At 43.0% G+C, this 18378-nt stretch overlaps 1 protein-coding gene across 1 annotated transcript in view; it reads right to left on the bottom strand.

Annotated features, from left to right (window-relative positions):
* LOC111869848 overlaps nt 1-18378 on the bottom strand; it is a 365921-nt gene that overhangs the window by 345264 nt on the left and 2279 nt on the right. The window lies entirely within an intron of this gene.

Here is an 18378-nt window from a genome sequence, read left to right as displayed (position 1 = left end):
GCCGGTCACGGTAGCCGAGCGGTCTAAGGCATGCACTGTCTTCGCTCGCTCGGAAGCCGGGATCGTGGGTTCGAATCCCACTCAGGGCATGGATGTTTGTGTGCGTTTTTCTGTGTTTGTCTATAGGTACAGGCCTTGCGATGAGCTGATCACCCGCTCAAGGAGTCCTACCGTATGTGTAAGATCTAGAAAAATCGAAGTGAACGGAGTTCATGGAGGTAGGCCTAAGCCCATTGGGGCTGTAGTGCCAAGAAAAAAAACTACGTTCATTGGACAAATACTGACAGGATATTTGAGAACAGGGTGCTGAGCAGAATATTTGGACCAAAATGAATGTAATGGTAGAAATTTGGAGATAATTACATAATGAGGAGCTCTAAAACTTGTACTCTTCGTCTGATGTAATTAGAATGATCATGTGAAGGAGGGGAGAAGAGTTGTAATGGAAAGCCAGAAGGAAAGAAAATACTAGAAAAACCTAGACGTAGGTGGGAGGGTAATAATAAAATTGATCTTACAGAAATAGGACGGGAGGTGGGGTGGATTTATGTAGCTCAGGATAGGATTAAAAGGAATGGTCTTGTGAACGCGGTGACGAACATTCGAGTGCCCATAAATTATTGAGCAGGTAAGCGACTGGCGGCTTCCCAAAGACTCGGCTCCATAGTCCGTTCTCTTGGGGCCACCTGTAACTCAAACTTGCTTATTTGCAATACTTAATAAGGAAATATGAGTCTATTAAGTAGTGCTGTCCATACTGAGTACGAACAGGTGACAAGTGTACTGATTTCAAAACGTGTAGAACTACAGGGTCGACACACTTAGTTAAAGGACACGAAACATGTCGAAGAGATGTTGAAAAATCAGACATTTAAAGAAAACAAACCTATTCCCTTCCCCCTCCTATCGTGCTGCAACGTGCCGAATTGCGTTATGTTCATGACGTCAGCTCGAGCGAACGTGCACATGTGACTGCGTCTCGGTAGTAACAGAAATGGCGGATAAGATGTGCACTTCAGTTAGGTCACTGATTGGACACGTTCCATGTTATCGCTTATTTCTTATTCTTATATTCTGCCAGTCCAAGTGGCGATGCCCAGTCTCGGTCACACAAGCTCTGGAGTCACAGAATCGAATTCCTGTGAAGTAAAGGCAGAGAACAAGAAGTTCTGGGAAGAACTATTCGCCTACTTTCCTTTCATTACATACTGAGTACATATGACACGGACCGCACAGAAAACACCACGTCTAGAAATTTTTTAATGTAGTTTGAAATGACGCCTCAAAGCCGGAATAGTGGAGTCAGAAAAGACGGCATTTGCTAGGCAACAGTTTGGTAATCATTTTCGCGTAGTAAAGAATACAACGTAAAAAGTTGTTAGGGAGAAAGACATAGGCAGCAAGGTGATCTCATAAACATTTCTTTTTAAAATAAAGAAAAGTAGGCCAAAAAGAGTATTAAAAATGTTATAAATTGCCTTAATAGTTGATATAACGCTGCTGAACATCTGAAGACTTCAAGGAACTACAGACTGACCCAAGAGTCAGTTACCCTAAAACAATCGCTCGTATTAACGGGAATCTTCAGATTTAAACCTGAAAGTCAATATACAGAACGACATCACAGCGTTGTGAGTTGTGCACTGAGCATGGAAGATCTCGTTTCGAATAATTGTTTTTGTAAATTCCGTGAGTAATAAAAACATTTCTAAAGTGTTTTGCGGTAAATTTCCCTATCCAATTAACTGACTTTTGGGCCATCCTGTATATTATTTGCTTATATTTACTACAGGATCGCGGCCATGTTGATTAAATTCAATTAACTCGAGAATTCCCGTGAGCAGCGCTGAGTGTGTTCAAATTTCTCTACCTTACACTTGTGTATAAACAGGCGAGGCGCTGAGTCGACATAGAATAATGGTGGCAGGGTCGAATGTTTTGAAGACCGCAACAAAGAAAACTGGTACACTCAATACCGTACGACAAGTGAAACACCGAAGTTCGTTGTTTTCCAAAGTAAGCAATGATTTAATGTAAGATCTGAGGTCTTCACGGCGGTGACTATGAAGAAAGCCGTCTTCTGGGATGTGGCAACGTGTATATATTGTGAGAACCGACGTTTTGCGGCACCATATGTACCCTGAAAATGGAGGTGATATGTTGCTCCGAAACGTCGGTTCGCACAAGATCTGCATGGCGCCACATCTCAGAAGACGGCATTCTTCTTAATACTTACTTACTTACTTATGGAGCTGAGCCCTTCTTGAAGAGAAGCCAATTCTGCAGCTACTCAAGAATTTCCCAGCATTTTATGGAACCCAAAGGTGTTCACAAGAGCCCTCCACTGGTCCCTATCCTGAGCTAGATCAATCCAATCCATACCATCCTCTCTCTCTAAGATCCATTTTAATATTACCCACCCACCTACGCCTTGGTCTTCCCAGTGGTCTCTTTCCTTCTGGCTTTCCCATCAATATCCTATATGCCCTGTTCTCAAACATCTTCAGTCTGTGTTCCTCCCTTAATGTCAGATACCAAGTTTCACACCCATACAGAACCACAGCAAAATTATAGTTTCGTATATTGTACGTTTTATGCTTTTGGACAGCAGATGAGAAGACAAAAGGTTCTGGACTGAATGGTAGCAAGCGTTACCCGAGTTCAATATTCTTCTTAATATGATTTCAATTTAAAATTTCTTTGGTTACAGGAATGATTAAAACCATCTTTCTCCTCCGTTGCACAAAATGTGATCACGTCGGAATTCACACGCCTGGTTTGACCCTTCAGTACTTACTTTGAGATGCTAAACCTCACCAACAAGAAGTCGTGTTGTAATGGTCATGGAAGTAGCAATATTTACGAAGTAAACATTACGTCATGCTTCACAGTTCTGAACCTCTCTTTTAAGTGTACTTCACCTTGCCGAATAATACACTTCGTTCTTTATTATTTTAATTATTTTAATCCCCTTTAGAGGCGTACCATTCTGGAACCAATACTCTAGCTCCCTTAACCACAACACAATTACTAAAATTACATGCCGTAACCACATGATCATTATTTGTACTAATCCATCACCATTACTACAGGCCGTATTTCTATGCCTGGCTTCTGGGTTGCGCATTAGAAAAAGTGAAAAGAAGTGTCACAAGAAGTAACGTGATAGTGGTTGCAGCTGCACTGTGGATGACAGGGTGGGTAACTAATGCCCTCTCGTAACCTATATACACACTACAATCCTTGTCTCAGTTACTAGACTTGACAAAATCCAACACTCATTCTGCGGAGAACTGTCAGGTATAAAATAAAGAGACAGTATTATAAGTTCAACACACACCGCCCACTCCCCTCAATCTGAACTTGTTACAAGAATGACTTGCAAGTTTTCAAACGACATGCCTAATTCCAGACTTCTGCGCACTTCTTGTGAAATCTATGCGACTAACTCGCGTGGCAAACTCTAATCCCATTAACACCTGACTGACAAGCAGAACGCACTGTGATGTTGAAGGTAACAGCAAGTTACAGACGTGAGGTAACCAACTAACTCCGCGGAGTGGAGTCCTTGAGAAGCCAACAGTCGCTCAACAACTGAAGAATTTCCCAACATCTTGTGGAACCGGAAGGTTCACTGTCGTGTTACCAAAGAGTTCGCGACTAGACTATATCCTCAGCCAGATGAATCTATTCCATATTCCCACCTATTTATTTAAGTTCAATTTTAATACTATTCTCCCACCTACTTCCAGGTTTTCCAAAACGTCTCTTTCTTTCTGGTTTTCCCATCTAAACCCTGTACGCATTCCTCTTCGCCCCCATTCGTGCTTCATTCCCTGCCCATATCAATTTCCTTGATGATTGCAAATTGTTTGGAAGGATAAGGTCGTAGCGTAATCGAGGTACTATCCCGGAATTTGCGTGGTGGAACTGAGGAAAACGACAGAAAGCATGAGTCAGGACAGCCGGTGTCTCGGCCAAGATTCGAACCAAGCAGCTCCAGGGCACTACCACTAGCTGATGGGGAGAAATACGAAAACTAATGGCGACAGGTTATTTCTAGGTGATTGCTAGGTGATTGCTGATATAAGCAATATGCGTGTTCTAGGAAGCAGTCGATATCAGTACACATGCAACGTATCGATATACGTGTATATCGTGCATATTCCTTCTAACTTGCAATTTGTTGGGACACGCGGTAGCGTAGTGGTTGAGGGAAGGTCGCGGGTTCAAGTCCCGATGAGGTCACTGGATTTTTTTCAGTTTACCTAATCCTTCCAGCAGCACTAGGCCCTGAGGTTTACTCAGCCTCTAACAGAAATGAGTACCAGGAATTAATTAAATAATTTTCCTGGGGAGTAAAGCGCGGCCGGTGCGTAAGGCTGACAACCTTACAGCCATCTTTGAGCCAAATGTCTTCACGGCCTGGTACAGGGATAGCTATACTTTTTTTTTACAATTTGTTACTTTTTTTAAAAGTCCTGAAAACAATGAGGCCCATACAATGCACATAACTGTTGTTATATATGTATGCTGCACGCCTTCTCGTTAGATTAATTACAAAGAGTGATGAAATAATCGGGTAAAACTGTTACAGTTTAATTTTTGATATGCTATGGGAAAACACCATTTCGAATTACCACCCATTATGCATTAACATATCGATCATCCATCACGCATAATTCATTAATCGATTCTTTATCTATCTACCATTATTTCCTCTCCTCTTGCTCCCACTTTGGAGCATTGGGCTGATTTCTCAGTTTCATTATCATTTTACAGACGGTAGGACTCCTTGGACGGGTGATCACCTCGTCGCAAGGCCTCTACCTAACATGGACAACACAAACACAGAATAAACGCATACACACACCAAACATTCATGACTTGTGTGGGATTCGAACCCACGATCCCGGCTTCCGAGCGAGCGAAGACAGTACATGCCTTAGACCGCTCGGTTACCGTGACCGGCCATCTATAATTTGTATTCGCCAGTGAGCCATTACCTTCCAATTATCACTCCTCGCTTATTATCCGCAGTTCGCCGTTGATCAGTACTTGCTTGTTAATCAATTGCTTACTTTAGATAATTTATCAGCTACAAGAACAATTACATGATTCGCTAGCACTGTCATCACCACGACCACCTCTTATGAAATGTATGGATAGAACTTCTGCAATGAATTAGTCATCAGTTTTATATTCATGTTCTTCAAGCCCCCAAAATACACTTCATACAGAAGTACCTTAGCATCTTCATTGGGCTAACTCATGCCACTATCCTCAGAGAGGCTAACACTGCTCGCGGTAACTCGTGCCTCTATCCTCAGACAGGCTAACACTGCTCGCGGTAATTCATTCAGCTATCCTCAGACAGGTCAACGCTGCTCGCGGTAATTCGTTCAGCTATCCTCAGACAGGCTAACACTGCTCGCGGTAACTCATGCCTCTATCCTCAGACAGGCTAACACTGCTCGCGGTAATTCATTCAGCTATCCTCAGACAGGTCAACGCTGCTCGCGGTAATTCGTTCAGCTATCCTCAGACAGGCTAACACTGCTCGCGGTAACTCATGCCTCTATCCTCAGACAGGATAACACTGCTCAATGTAACTAATGCCTCTATCCTCATACAGGCTAACACTACTCAAGGTAACAAATGCCTCTACCCTCAGACAGGCTAAAACTGCTCAGGCGAAGGTAGGCCATTTCAGAGTATACTTAGAAAATTACATGCCTCTTCCCTATACGCTTCGGACTAATGTCAGTGGCGGGGAACGTAATGAAACAGAGAGATACGAACATCTCCATGCCTGGCTTCGAGCTTTCACGGAGAATAAACGTACTAAATATTCTTGGATGATCAGCCGTGTCAATTATGAACTAAACACATGTTTCAGAGATCTCCTCCGTCTCCATTATCAGGGTCGGTTTGGCGAATGGCCGTATATCAATGCAATTTATAACAGTTTTCAAATCGATGCCTCTTCCTATTGGTGTATTATGCAGGAGAAGGGCGGAGTCATACTGTGCGGTCACCCATTCGACTGTAACCTTTCACCATGGTGCTTAAACTGGTGTCCCTGTCACTGATTGATTTGTTTTCTCTTTGGCGTGCTCTTCTTTGTGTGTTCTTTCGATTTCCGTGATAAATTAGTTTATTTCTTTTGTTTCAATTATCTATTTTGAACTGCTGTCTTATTCCTACAGTTCCTTCTCTTTTTTACCTCATATACAATGGCCTGTCAGTGGTTTCAAAAAGAATATCTCTGCTACTTGAGTTCCTTTATACAGTTTGTGAGTCAATGGCCATGCCACAATTCAACAGCTGCCACTGTTTCTGTCTTGTACAGAAATTCAAACACGCATCTTTCTGTGCCTTTGGTTTTAAAGTGCGTCTTGCTGTCCCACGAGGATAATGAATCGGTGTCATTTATTCTTTATATTCACAAGTTTGTCACCGGGGGCTCGAGGTAGCGTAGTTGGTTGAGGCACTATGCTACAAGCCGGAAGGCCGCGGGTTCGATTCCCAATCATGTCACTGGAATTTTTTATTAACCTAATCCTTCCAGCCGCATTATGACTCTGGGGTGAACTCAGCTTCTAACAGAAATGAGTACCATGAATTTTCCTGGGGGCGATGCGTATGGCTGATGTCACCGCCATCTGTGAGCCGATTGTCTAGAAAATGTGGGAGCCTCGACGTCTCACAAACCTACAGGCCTCCATGTCCTGTTACAGGGATAGCTCTCAGCTTACCTCTCTGGCAGCAAACTAAAAGTAAAAAGGTGATGTCCCCGCGCTCGATTATGCACTACGCCATGAAGACGTATTGGGGAAGTGAAGGCATAGCTCCACCATTCTTGACCTCAGCACTAGTTGAAGGTGAGTGGTAAGCTTCACGTCCAGACCGCTTTAGCCCAAGGGAAAGGAGGCTGAGTGGGCCCCAGAGCCGGTCTGAACTCTGCGCAGTACAGAAAAATCTCTTGTCCCTGCAAGGAATCTAAGCCCGTAGCCCGTCGGTATACCGAATGAGCTATCCCTACTTCCTGACAGCCAAGTATATATAGTTCAAACGCATTATATGTTTAGTTTTTTCAATAACCGAACAAGAGACCTCCAAGATACGAAGCAGCATGTTGACCACTCAGGCAGCGATGTTTTCTGTGCCGTTTGTCCGATCTCAAGTTGCATCAACACAAATACAAAATTAATTATAAACTGTGACATTACATTTGCAGAAGATAATAAGACTTCTGTCATTTATCAGCCACTTGATGTAGAGTTAAGTACTTATTTATCAAACAATTGCTAACTTATGAATATTCTCCTTGACCTGCTTAAATAAAATTTCAAGCAGCCATAAAATTCACAACGCAATAAAATTGTAAGAGTATGCAATAATATGTATGAAATAAGCATTACAAATGCATGGTTACAGCTATCAGTACGCTGGAAATATAAGAAGACAGTGCGCAGACTCAGTTCCACGAATGCAAAAACAGTCTACTGTCATCCGACGACTTCAAGTTAACCTAACAGTTAAATCCCTCATTGACTCCAATGGACCCGTAAATCCGAAGAGGAGACATGGAAGTGTACTCACAGTTCAGGGACACATTAATCTGCTGCTCGCTGTAAATTCTTAGGTCGTCTTAGGCCAGGGTTTCCAATTATATCCACTTTTAACCTCTCATTCACTGTCTCGCAAGCAAACTTGTGTTAAATGACCGATATGATCAACATCAGGTGCTTGAAAAATGCTGTCGAAACATGTAGTGCGCCGGTGATGTAAAAATAACGTGAATATTAAGATTTTAACACACGTTTGCATGTGAGGCGACGAACATGGAGTGACAGGTGACGTTAAACAGGCAGGTGTAGTACAACATTATTTGTTTTGTAGCAAGTTATCAGATTTAATTAAAATGAATGGAAAACAGTTGAGTTGTACAGTTACAGATCAAATTATTTTTCGATTCGATTCAAGCTTCTGTATTATAACAGCTATGTAAGATTTGAGGCTTTCACGGCAGTGACTATGAAGAAAGCAGTCTTCTGGGATTTGGCACCGTGTATATGTGGTGTTAACCGACGTTTCGGAGGAACGTATCGCCTCCATCTTCAGGGTAGAAGATGGAGGCGATACGTTCCTCTGAAGCGTCGGTTAACACCACATATACACGGTGCCAAATCCCAGAAGACTGCTTTCTTTTATAACAGCTATATTTCTCAAAAGCTCAAATCTAGTGTGTTTACATACAATAATAAATTAACTGCAAGAATTTTCGAGTGGCCTGCAGAATAAATTTTCGGAATTATAGCTACAATTCCAGACCTTTCTTCAATGTAACGCCATGTTGTCCGATGGAAGTTCACTGACGTCTCGGAGGAACGTTTCTGGATCGATAAGCAAATCGACTTCTCAATGGTTTCTTGCTTGGCTCAATCTTCGATACAGAATATGGAGACTACGTTATTCCGAAACGTCGGTGTTCTACCGGCTTCAAATCTCAGAAAGCAATACTCTTCGTGGTCACTGCTATGAGAACTTCAAATCCAACTGCGATTTAAGAATTCCGTTTCATACATAAGGTTATCTACACATGGAGAGAAAGTAGCGCAGCTCGTCCTAATACTTAATGCGTTGGTCCTCGCCTTGTTCGGCAACGTCTTGGTAGCAGAATCGCTTACAATCGGATACTAAACTGTATAATGTTTACGATTATGACTTTAAAACGACGTGAACAAAAGCAATGTGCACTGCTGTAACATTATCGTCAGAAACCGAGAAAAACCCCGAAGAACTTCCGTCAGGATAACCGATTTCCTGGCCGAGATTTGAACCGTATTTCTCAAATATTTTGGGACCGGGATAGCTCAGTCGGTATAGCGACTGGTTACGGGCTGGACGACCGAGGTTTTGTAGTTCGGGTCCCGGCGGGAGCAACATTTTTCTTCTCTCCACGTCGTCCAGACAGGCTTTGGGGTTCACTCAGCCTCATATTCAATGGGTTCCGGGGGCTCTTTCTCCAGAGGTAAAGTTGTCGGGGCGTGAAGCTAACCATTCACCTCCAATTAGTGCCGAGGTCAAGAATACGTGGATCTATACATCAACTTCCCCATACGTCTTCATGGCGTGGTGCTTAATTAATGAAGCATAGGAACTTTACCTTTCATCACCATCACTAAAGGAGCCCTTTTTGAGCAACAACCTTCTTTAAAAGATTCTGTCAGATTGCATCCGGTTTTCAGTTCTTTGGATTTCGCAACAGTTTTTTTTTTCTGAGCAAGGCCGTCAGGCTCGCGTCCAGCCCCCAACCTGGAGGAGCAGGTTCCTGTATTTACGTCCTCTGGTGACAGAGTGGTCCAGTCATAACCCCAGGCACCGGATTCCCTTTTTATCTTCTACGACTAGCAGTGGTACGGTGGAGGTATTCTAACCCGCCTAAACACGGGGGGAGATAACTTTACCTTTATCTCTGAAATATGAAGCAGAACGAGTAGCCTCTAACCACAGGCCGTGCCATAGCTCAGCGGCTAGTCGGCGGCTTCCCACCGCGGTGGCCCGGGTTCGATCCCACGTCAAGTCATGTGGGATTTGTGGTGAAGAAAGTGAAAGTGTGGCAAGTTTTCTCCGAGTGTTACGGATTCCCCTGTCAATCATCTATCACACGGGGCTGGTACAGTAGGCAAATTAGTGGCTGACGTACCAAGTGAACTCAGTCTCACTCCCACCCCATGAAATAAAAAAAATATATTAATTAACCTATAACCATCACCGACGACGAGTTGTGAGATAATAATTTGTATACAAGGGTAAATATTCATCTGTTCCAATTATTTCTTTCGAGAATCTGAGAACAGGAGGCTACGATTAAGGGGTGTTCGAGTGTTCAGAAATGATTTTGTATAAGTAGGCCCTACTTGTATCAAAATATAATAATTTCAGTCTTCAAAGATTATAAACAAAGGTGTTACCATTTTATAATGTAAGCCTTTTTTAATATAAGAAACATACTCTGATTAACGTAAGGACAAGCGGCCTCCGTAGTCTAGGGGTAACGTTCCCACCTCGTGACTCAAGGTACGCGGGTTAAAACCCGGCGGAAAAATTCAGGGAACAAGTCCTCCGGGAGGGACTTTAAGCCGTGGGTCCCGTGTCGTAGCTTTACGGCACGTAAAAGAACCTCATGTCTCAAGGGGACCTCTGAGCCAAATTCAGGACATTTCCCGCCCAACAGTAGTCTCTAACGCCTCTGGTAGATGGGGGAAGCATCGCGATACCGCTGAGTCAGTAGAGGCCGAACTCGCTGGATGAGTCGGGACTGATGGCACGCACCAGTACCGGTAGGGTATAGAGACTGGTAGAATATCACAGGGGGACGCACAATGGACCAATATCTGGTCTAAGTGCCTGGGGAAACCCACCCTCTCCAATAACAACAACAACAACAACAACAACGACGTAAGGACAGCTAAACGGTCCTTTAAGATCACATTAGAAGATTGTTACCCGCTAAGTGCGTCGCCCTCTGAGTATCCCTCTCTGTAAATGAAGATGATATGAGGCTACATGGGAGGACAATATCTGGAAGGAGAACATCGCCTTCGATGGCGCAGACGCAGTAGGTACTACTCTGCACACCGCGAATGAAAAAAAAAAAAAGATGCTTATAATTGCCTAACCCTTTGTTTCGAGTGCAAAATCTCTGGGAAGATTTTACCGAAATGTGGTACGGAGCATTACACCACGGGCGACCATCTCAGACCTTTACTTACTAATTGTCTTCAATTTGTAACAACGTAGTGGTCGCACGAACTTCTGAGGTGGGAGTGACACTAGCGAAATAATATTATAGTAACTAATAGTGGCAATAGTGACCACAGTAACATAAGTAACCATAGCAACGGCAGTAACCAAAGTGGCCACAGTAACGAACATTCGAGCTTTGGTAAAATCTTTGTTTTTAATTTTTTGCCAACTCCACCTTAAAGGGCACATTCTGGTCATAAATGAAAGTCGCAAATCTCACTTTCCACCGTTAGAACTTTTGCGTTAATACAAAAAGTGACGATAAACAAAAGAAATTATTACATGGAACAAGGTAAATAGAGGAATAACTTATTAATCTGATAATTTCACTACAGAAATATCCAGATGGTGTATAAGATGCATAAAAAACGGTGGGAGAGCTTTTCACGGCATGTGTACACTTTAAATGCAGTACTTGGGCAGTTAACCAAAAACAATCAGCAAAAAAAAAAAAACTGGCGAAAATGACATGTATCTTCATCACTTTCGACGCAAGTTAAGTGTTGAAATGTCCATCCTTACAGGTGTACACAGTGCTCCCTCTCTCTGCCCTCTATGAAGTCATGATCAGTTATGATAGCTATCTGTTACCTCAATTGATATGTACCAATACATGCATCCTACAGCAGTCGACCTTGCTTTACTTTCCTCACAGCTGACACACTGACAGGACTCCATGCTCGCAGTTATGTTGCCAACTTCGGTAACTAACGCCACGGGCCACAGCCCTCTCAAGAAGATGACGACCGATCAGGTAGTCAAGAAATCTACCGCCTTCCACGAAACCCGAGGCTACATCACCGCGTTAACAGCAGCCCGCCAATGGACCCTGCCCTGAGCCACATGAATTCAGTCCATAGTCTCACAAATAATTAATTCTTATATTCTTAAGCTTCTGAAACTACTTAAACGTGAGGTAAGGTAAAGTTTTCCTTGTGCTAAATAATTAAGCGCAATTCCACGAAGACGTGTGAGGGAGTGGAGGAACTGCTGAACTGCTGCTGACCTTCGCCAGCACAGTGATTATTGGTTGCGAGTACCACGAGACTCACAACCATATTTTACTGTATTACGGCTTTGGAAGCCTTCAGACCACCATTCGGGGAATGGAGATTTAGCTCCATCATTCTTAACCTCGGCACTGGATGTGAGTGAACTTCACGCCCCTGCAGCTTTACCCTGGGAGAGTCCCAGGTACCCACTGGATAGGAGGTTGGGTGGACCACAGAACCGGTCAGGATGATCTAGAGAGGAGAAAAATGTCTTGCATCTATCGGGAATTGAACCTCCAATTCCTCGGCGGTCCAGCACCATGGTCCGTCGCTATACCGACTGAGCTACCGGCTGCCCACCCACACCCTTAAAAAGACTGGCGTCGCCCTTGAAAAATCGCATTCCGTTGGAACCCACAGTTATGACGGGAAGATAAGCAGTTTTCGAAACTTCCTGATGTGGAAAAAAAAGAATGAAAGAATAGAAAAACAGGTAAAAGGTAAAGTTATCCTTGTGCTTAACTAATTAAGCACTACGCCATGAAGGCGTATGGGGGAATGGATGTATAGATCCACATTGTCTTGAGCTCTACACCAGCTGGAGGTCAGTGGTCAGCTTCACGCCCCATACCCACTGGATAGGAGATTGGGTGGACCCCAGAGCCGGTGTGAACGACGTTGAGAAGAGAATATTCTTGACTCTACCGGGACTCGAACTCCGACCTCTCGGTCGTCCAGCCTGTAGCCAGTTGCTATACCGACTACGCTATCTTGGCTCCTAACAGGAAGATCGATGATGTCCAATGTATCATTCAAAAAGAACGTTTTACAACATGGTGAGAAAAACCTTCAAGACTCAGCTGATACAGCATCATTCGCCCAGAAGAGACCTCATATTAGTAATTATATGATGAAAATGGAATATGGCGACTACATACCATGGTAGATATAAAGGTAATAGGATTACATGAGATGCTGACATTGTTCTCCCTCCACATGAAGACAAAGGTTGATGTGACGTTCCATGTTAGTGAGCATCTCGGCCGGTATGGCAGATGAAACTGAAGACGTTTCGGCATGTGTCTCGAAGCAGGGAGAAACTAATTTCAGCATATCCGATTACATCCACAACTATCGAAGTTATTTTTTGTAAATTGTTGAATCATTCATATTTACTAATCCGAGACCTCCACCAAATGAATCACCCTGTATAACAAGCCTTCGGCTGCTTCAACCGTACAGCTTAGCTAACTTTGTCCTTTTGAGGAATAAGCAAAGTGGACTCGGCATAACAGCACGAAAACTATCAATCAGGGTTCCATACGTGTATTATCGGTGCTCTAAAATTACGTGAGCTGTAACGCTACGATATGAACGTCCTGAAAGCGATTTATATGCCGCGTTTTCGTATCTATGCTCTTCGTGAAAAGGCATGCGCGGTGTGGTTGATTGGTGAAGCATGTAGGTCAGTGTTCAGATTATTAAGGCGAATCTACCACACGGTTAGGCCTACGCGCATTGCTGCGTACATTCTCGTCATATTTGAAAAAGAAACATAAATTCGTAACAGAAGGGCCTAACTGATTTGAATCAAAAATTACTACAAGAATTTCAGATACAAAACCTTCATGTTGTTTTTATCTTAAGTGATGTTCATCATCGACTGCGCATAAGTGGGAGTATATATATACACTGCACAGGCCAGTGATCTTCTAATCTCTTTATCTTGCGTCCCATTGGTCATTTTGTTAATCAACTCTTCACCGACTACAAACGCAAAGCTTCTTCTCTCTCAAAAAGTGTTTCAAATTATGTACATTTTAGTGTTATATTAATCATTAATGTGCGTTGTTTTCTTTTATATATCTGACGTCCCAAACAGCCAAACGAGAAGTCACACCAGCGGGAGCAGTGCCACTGGTTGAGAAACATATGAACTAAATCCTTCAGATTCAAACACTTTAAATCTTTCTACAAATATTTTTTCCGCGGTAGCGTAGTAGGTTGAGGCACTATGCTACAAGCCGGAAGGTCGCAGGTTCCAGTCCCGATGTGTTGGATATTTTTTTAATTGCCCTAATCCTTCCAGCCGCACTATGACCCTAGGGTCGACTCAGCCTCTAACAGAAATGAGTACCAGGAATCTTCCTGTGGGGTAAAGTGTGGCCGGCGCGTAAGGCTGACAACCTTACCGCAATCTGTGAGCCGATTATCTAGATAAAATGCAGGAGCCTCGACGTCTCACAACCCCATGGGTCTTCACGACCTGTTACAGGGATACCTTTTACCTTTCACAAATTTTGTATGAAGAATGTTTATGTAAGATTTGAGGCTTTCACGGCGGTGACTATGAAGAAAGCCGTCTTCTGGGATTTGGCACCGTGTATATGTGGTGTTAACCGACGTTTCGGAGGAACGTATCGCCTCCGTCTTCAGGGTAGAAGAAAAAATATAAGAAATCTGCAAGCGAAGAGACCGTGAGAACCGGTAAAAGCAGACGTCGGGTAACACCACATATACACGGTGCCAAATCCCAGAAGACTGCTTTCTTCAAGAATGTTTATATTTGTGAAGGCAAAAGCTCCTCACGAGATTTGTGTTCAAATAAACTGTGTCGAGACTCAAATTAGTTATTTCTTGTATGACACATCTATTTACCGTTTGGAATGGTGTGTATTTTAGACTAATCTGTAGTATGTGCCTTAATAAATTTAATAAACACTATACATAACAGAGGCACACCTTTAACCTCCCGTCTATCACATGAGTGCGCCGCAGTAACATACTCACCAGTTATTACATAAATTTTAATTTATCATTTACATTCATTTTCTGAGAATGTCGTATTAAACATCTTTCACATTACACACTCCAGTGGCGCCGCAGGGTGATAAGTCTTGTAAATACCGAATCTTATGCGTTAACATGTATTCCGTTGCGTAGCGAAGAAAATAACGGTGGACATAGCTTCATGCATTATACACACATGCAGATTCCTAGCAAACACTGGACATGCAGAATGGAAAGAAAATGAGCAAACAAAGTATGTGTACATTACTGTACATTAAGAGCTTAACGAATTACAAACTCCATGCTAAAATCATCGAGCCCAATAGCGGAAGTAACTTTGGGATTGGGCCGCGCCATAGCTCAAGCGGTTAGTCGCTGGCTTCTCACCGCGGCGGCCCGGGTTCGATCCCGGGTCTGGTCAAGTGGGATTTGTGTTGGACAAAGTGGCGCTGGGGCAGGTTTTCTCCGAGTACTTCGGTTTCCCCTGCCAATCTTCATTCCACCAATTGCTCCACAATCACCCTCACCTATCATCTGGGGCTGGTACAATTGGCCAGAAGTGGCCGCAGTACAAGGGACTTAGTCCCACCCCACTAGCATTAAAAAAAATAGTTAATAATTAACCAACCATGGAGCACAGTCCTCGAGAAGGCGATTATCGCTCACGTGGTTAAGAAGGTATTCACTTTTTAGGCGTCGACCGGTAACGGTTCCCTGACCACTTCTTAACCTTTTAAAGCCTAATGGTTACTATATGCACGACCTGGTTTAACATAGTAGAATTCTGCATTCTGCCCGCACAGTGTGTTTGTGTGCTTAATATGGTTCTCACAATAAGCATCGAACGTTTTCCTAAACAGCATTAACCGGGTGGTCCTTGTAGCGGAGACACAGTGTGTTTTTATATTTTTTATATTTATATTTTTTATATTTAGTTTGGAAAAAATTCGGTCTTTAAAGGTTAAGAAACAACTAGAATCTGGATCTGAGATGCAATCTAAATTATTTCCTCTGCATTGGACAGAAAACACAAGATACGTCATGAGGAATGATCTCTCTTCCTGTAATCTGCTGCCATGACTTCTAAATGTCACGGACCCTGATAACTTACTGTACGCAAACGAAAATAGGCTCTGGCTATCTGGCCGTGTTTTCAAACGAACAAGCCTTTATATCTCCTATTGTACACAAAGGTCATAATTAAAATCTGCCTATTTTAGGTACTGCAACCCATTGCATACTACGAATGACATATTTTTGGGGTTTCTCTCAGTCTCTCCGACCAAATACCATGACACTAAACGCAATGCTCACACATAACTCAACGCCATATGACAGCTGCAGTCGATATAAAATCGATATATCGTTAAGAAGCAGCGACCCCTCTCGTCTGGATTTATTTGATGTTCCGAAAGATTAATGACATAAAACTGATCAGCAGTAAAACAGAAATTTAATTAATTGTGGCTTTACAAATAAAGGTTAAAAGGTAAAACTATCCCTGTAGCAGGCCGTGAAGGCCCATAGGGTTGTGAGACGTTGAGGCTCCCACATTTTCTCTAGATAATCAGTTCACAGATGGCGGTGAAGTTGTTTGCCTCACTCTCCGGCCGTCCTCTACCTCCAGGAATATTCCTGGTATTCATTTATGTTACTTGCTGAGTCGATCATAGGGCCATTGTGTGGCTGGAAGGATTACATCAATTGAAAAATGTAACGAGTTCATTGATAACCGAACCCGCGACCTTCCGGTTTGTAGCATAGTGCCTCAACCAACCGCGCTTCCGCGATCCCCCGAGGTAAAACCTCGATAATTGATGGGACTAGTCAGCTTCACGCTCCGACTGCAACATGTCTTGAGAAATACTCCCGGGGATCACTTGCACAGGGAGCTGTGTGGGATCCAGTTGTTCTGAATGCGTTGCAGACCCGAGTCCGTTCCCCTTCTGGGAATTCCATTTCAGACGTACAGCCCGTAGTCACTGAGCTACAGTGCAGAGCTCACACATATAATAATTTTAGCATGAAGTACAGAGTATTTCTGAAACCTATAAAAAGCTGACATCTGCACCACAGAGTCCAAACTGGCTGTGGGACCCACTCAGCTTCCTACCAATAGGTACTGGCGTCTCTTTCCCTTGCGGTAAAGCGGTCGGGGCGTGAAAATCACCACTCACCTCCATCTAGAGCGAAGGTCAACAATGGTGGAGCTATACCTCCACTCCCCGACTTGTCATGGCGAGAAGTTTACTAATCAAGCAGAAGGCAATTTTGCCTCAGTGTACACCGTGCTTCCATATGACGTGCAATGGCTAAAGAATACAGTTTGTAACTGAAATAGCAGCAGCCAATAAAAGAAAACAAATTCAGCCTTGGTGACAGAATTAAAAAGGTGTGCTTCCTGTATGCACAATGTCTGTTTACTGCCTATTAAAAGGTATACGCCCATATGTACCCAACCTATGGCTCCCGAGCTGAGGGCGGCTCTTTTAAAGCATTAGCGTGGCTTGCGAGAAAAATAAATACTATCAAATCCGCATTCTTATCAACGGATTAAAAAAAAGTATGTTGCGTGGAACGTAGGCACGTGAATACCTACGTCATCCAACCCACAGCTGTTCTTCCCAAGTTCTGACAATTCTACTATGTGTTCGGCCACACCTGTGGATACGTTGCTTTTAAACTGAATGGATATCAGCTTAAAGGAAGATTAACAGGAGGAGTCTGGTTACATGATTTGAGAAAAGCTGGTGTGAGGGGTATCACCAGTGTAACAATTTTCTCCAAATCCGTTTTCATGAAAATGGTGTATAAGACATGAAAAAGAAAGAAAGAAAGAAAGAAAGAAAGAAATCCGCGAGCGAACCAGCGTGAGGATTTCTTTTTCTTCTACCCTGAAGATGGAGACGATACGTTCCCCCGAAACGTCGGTTAACACAATATCTACACGACGCCACATTCCAGAAAACAGCTTTCTTCATAGTCACCACCGTGAAAACCTCAAATCTTACATAGTGTATAAGATATCTTTATTTTATGGTTTACATCCAGAAACTCGAGTAACAGGCCTCAAAAAGAACTGGGCTGAATAAAACCCAGGCATTCTTACGTTTGCAAAACATACGATGTAGACATAAATTAGGTTGGTTTCGGCACTTAATTCAAAGCGCCCCTAAAATAAATTTAGTGAATATAACTTAGAGATTGTAACGCTTGAATAACAAGGAATCTATACCAAGTCTAGTCAAAGTGTGTGCAATGAAATAATTCCACAGTGCTGTGTCCTTCTTGAGAAGCCAATAGCTGGTTAGCCACTCAAGAAATATCCACCCCAAGGTTCATTATCGTGTTGACATCAGCCTGCCACTGGCCTCTCTCTCCTGAGACAGATGAATCTAGCCCACACTCCTCATCGTATTTCTCCAAGATCTATTTTAATATTATCCTCTCATCTACGTCTAGGGCTTCCTAATGGTCTCTTTCCTTAAGGGTTCCCTACCAAAAGGACCCGCTAAGACGCCACTAAACTCTTAATTTATGATCCAACGTAAAGTGACCCTTAAACGCATTGAAATTAAAACGAAATAAAAATGTCTCGGGAGAATTCAATGCACGTCTACCGCACTAAGTTCGATCGAAATTGTTTGGTTTAACACATGCGCTTTAAGTTTCAGTCAGACTGACACGAAATTAATACCGGTGTTTTCTCATCACTCAGCCTCGTGAGAATAACTGAGGAGCTATTTCAAGGAAATAGCGGCTCCGGTCTAGAAAACCGAAA

This window comes from Cryptotermes secundus, unplaced genomic scaffold, assembly GCF_002891405.2.
Source record: "Cryptotermes secundus unplaced genomic scaffold, Csec_1.0 scaffold286, whole genome shotgun sequence".
NCBI lineage: Eukaryota > Metazoa > Arthropoda > Insecta > Blattodea > Kalotermitidae > Cryptotermes > Cryptotermes secundus.
The sequence above is the reverse complement of the archived record's forward strand: the minus strand, read 5'-3'. Positions and strand labels throughout refer to the sequence as shown.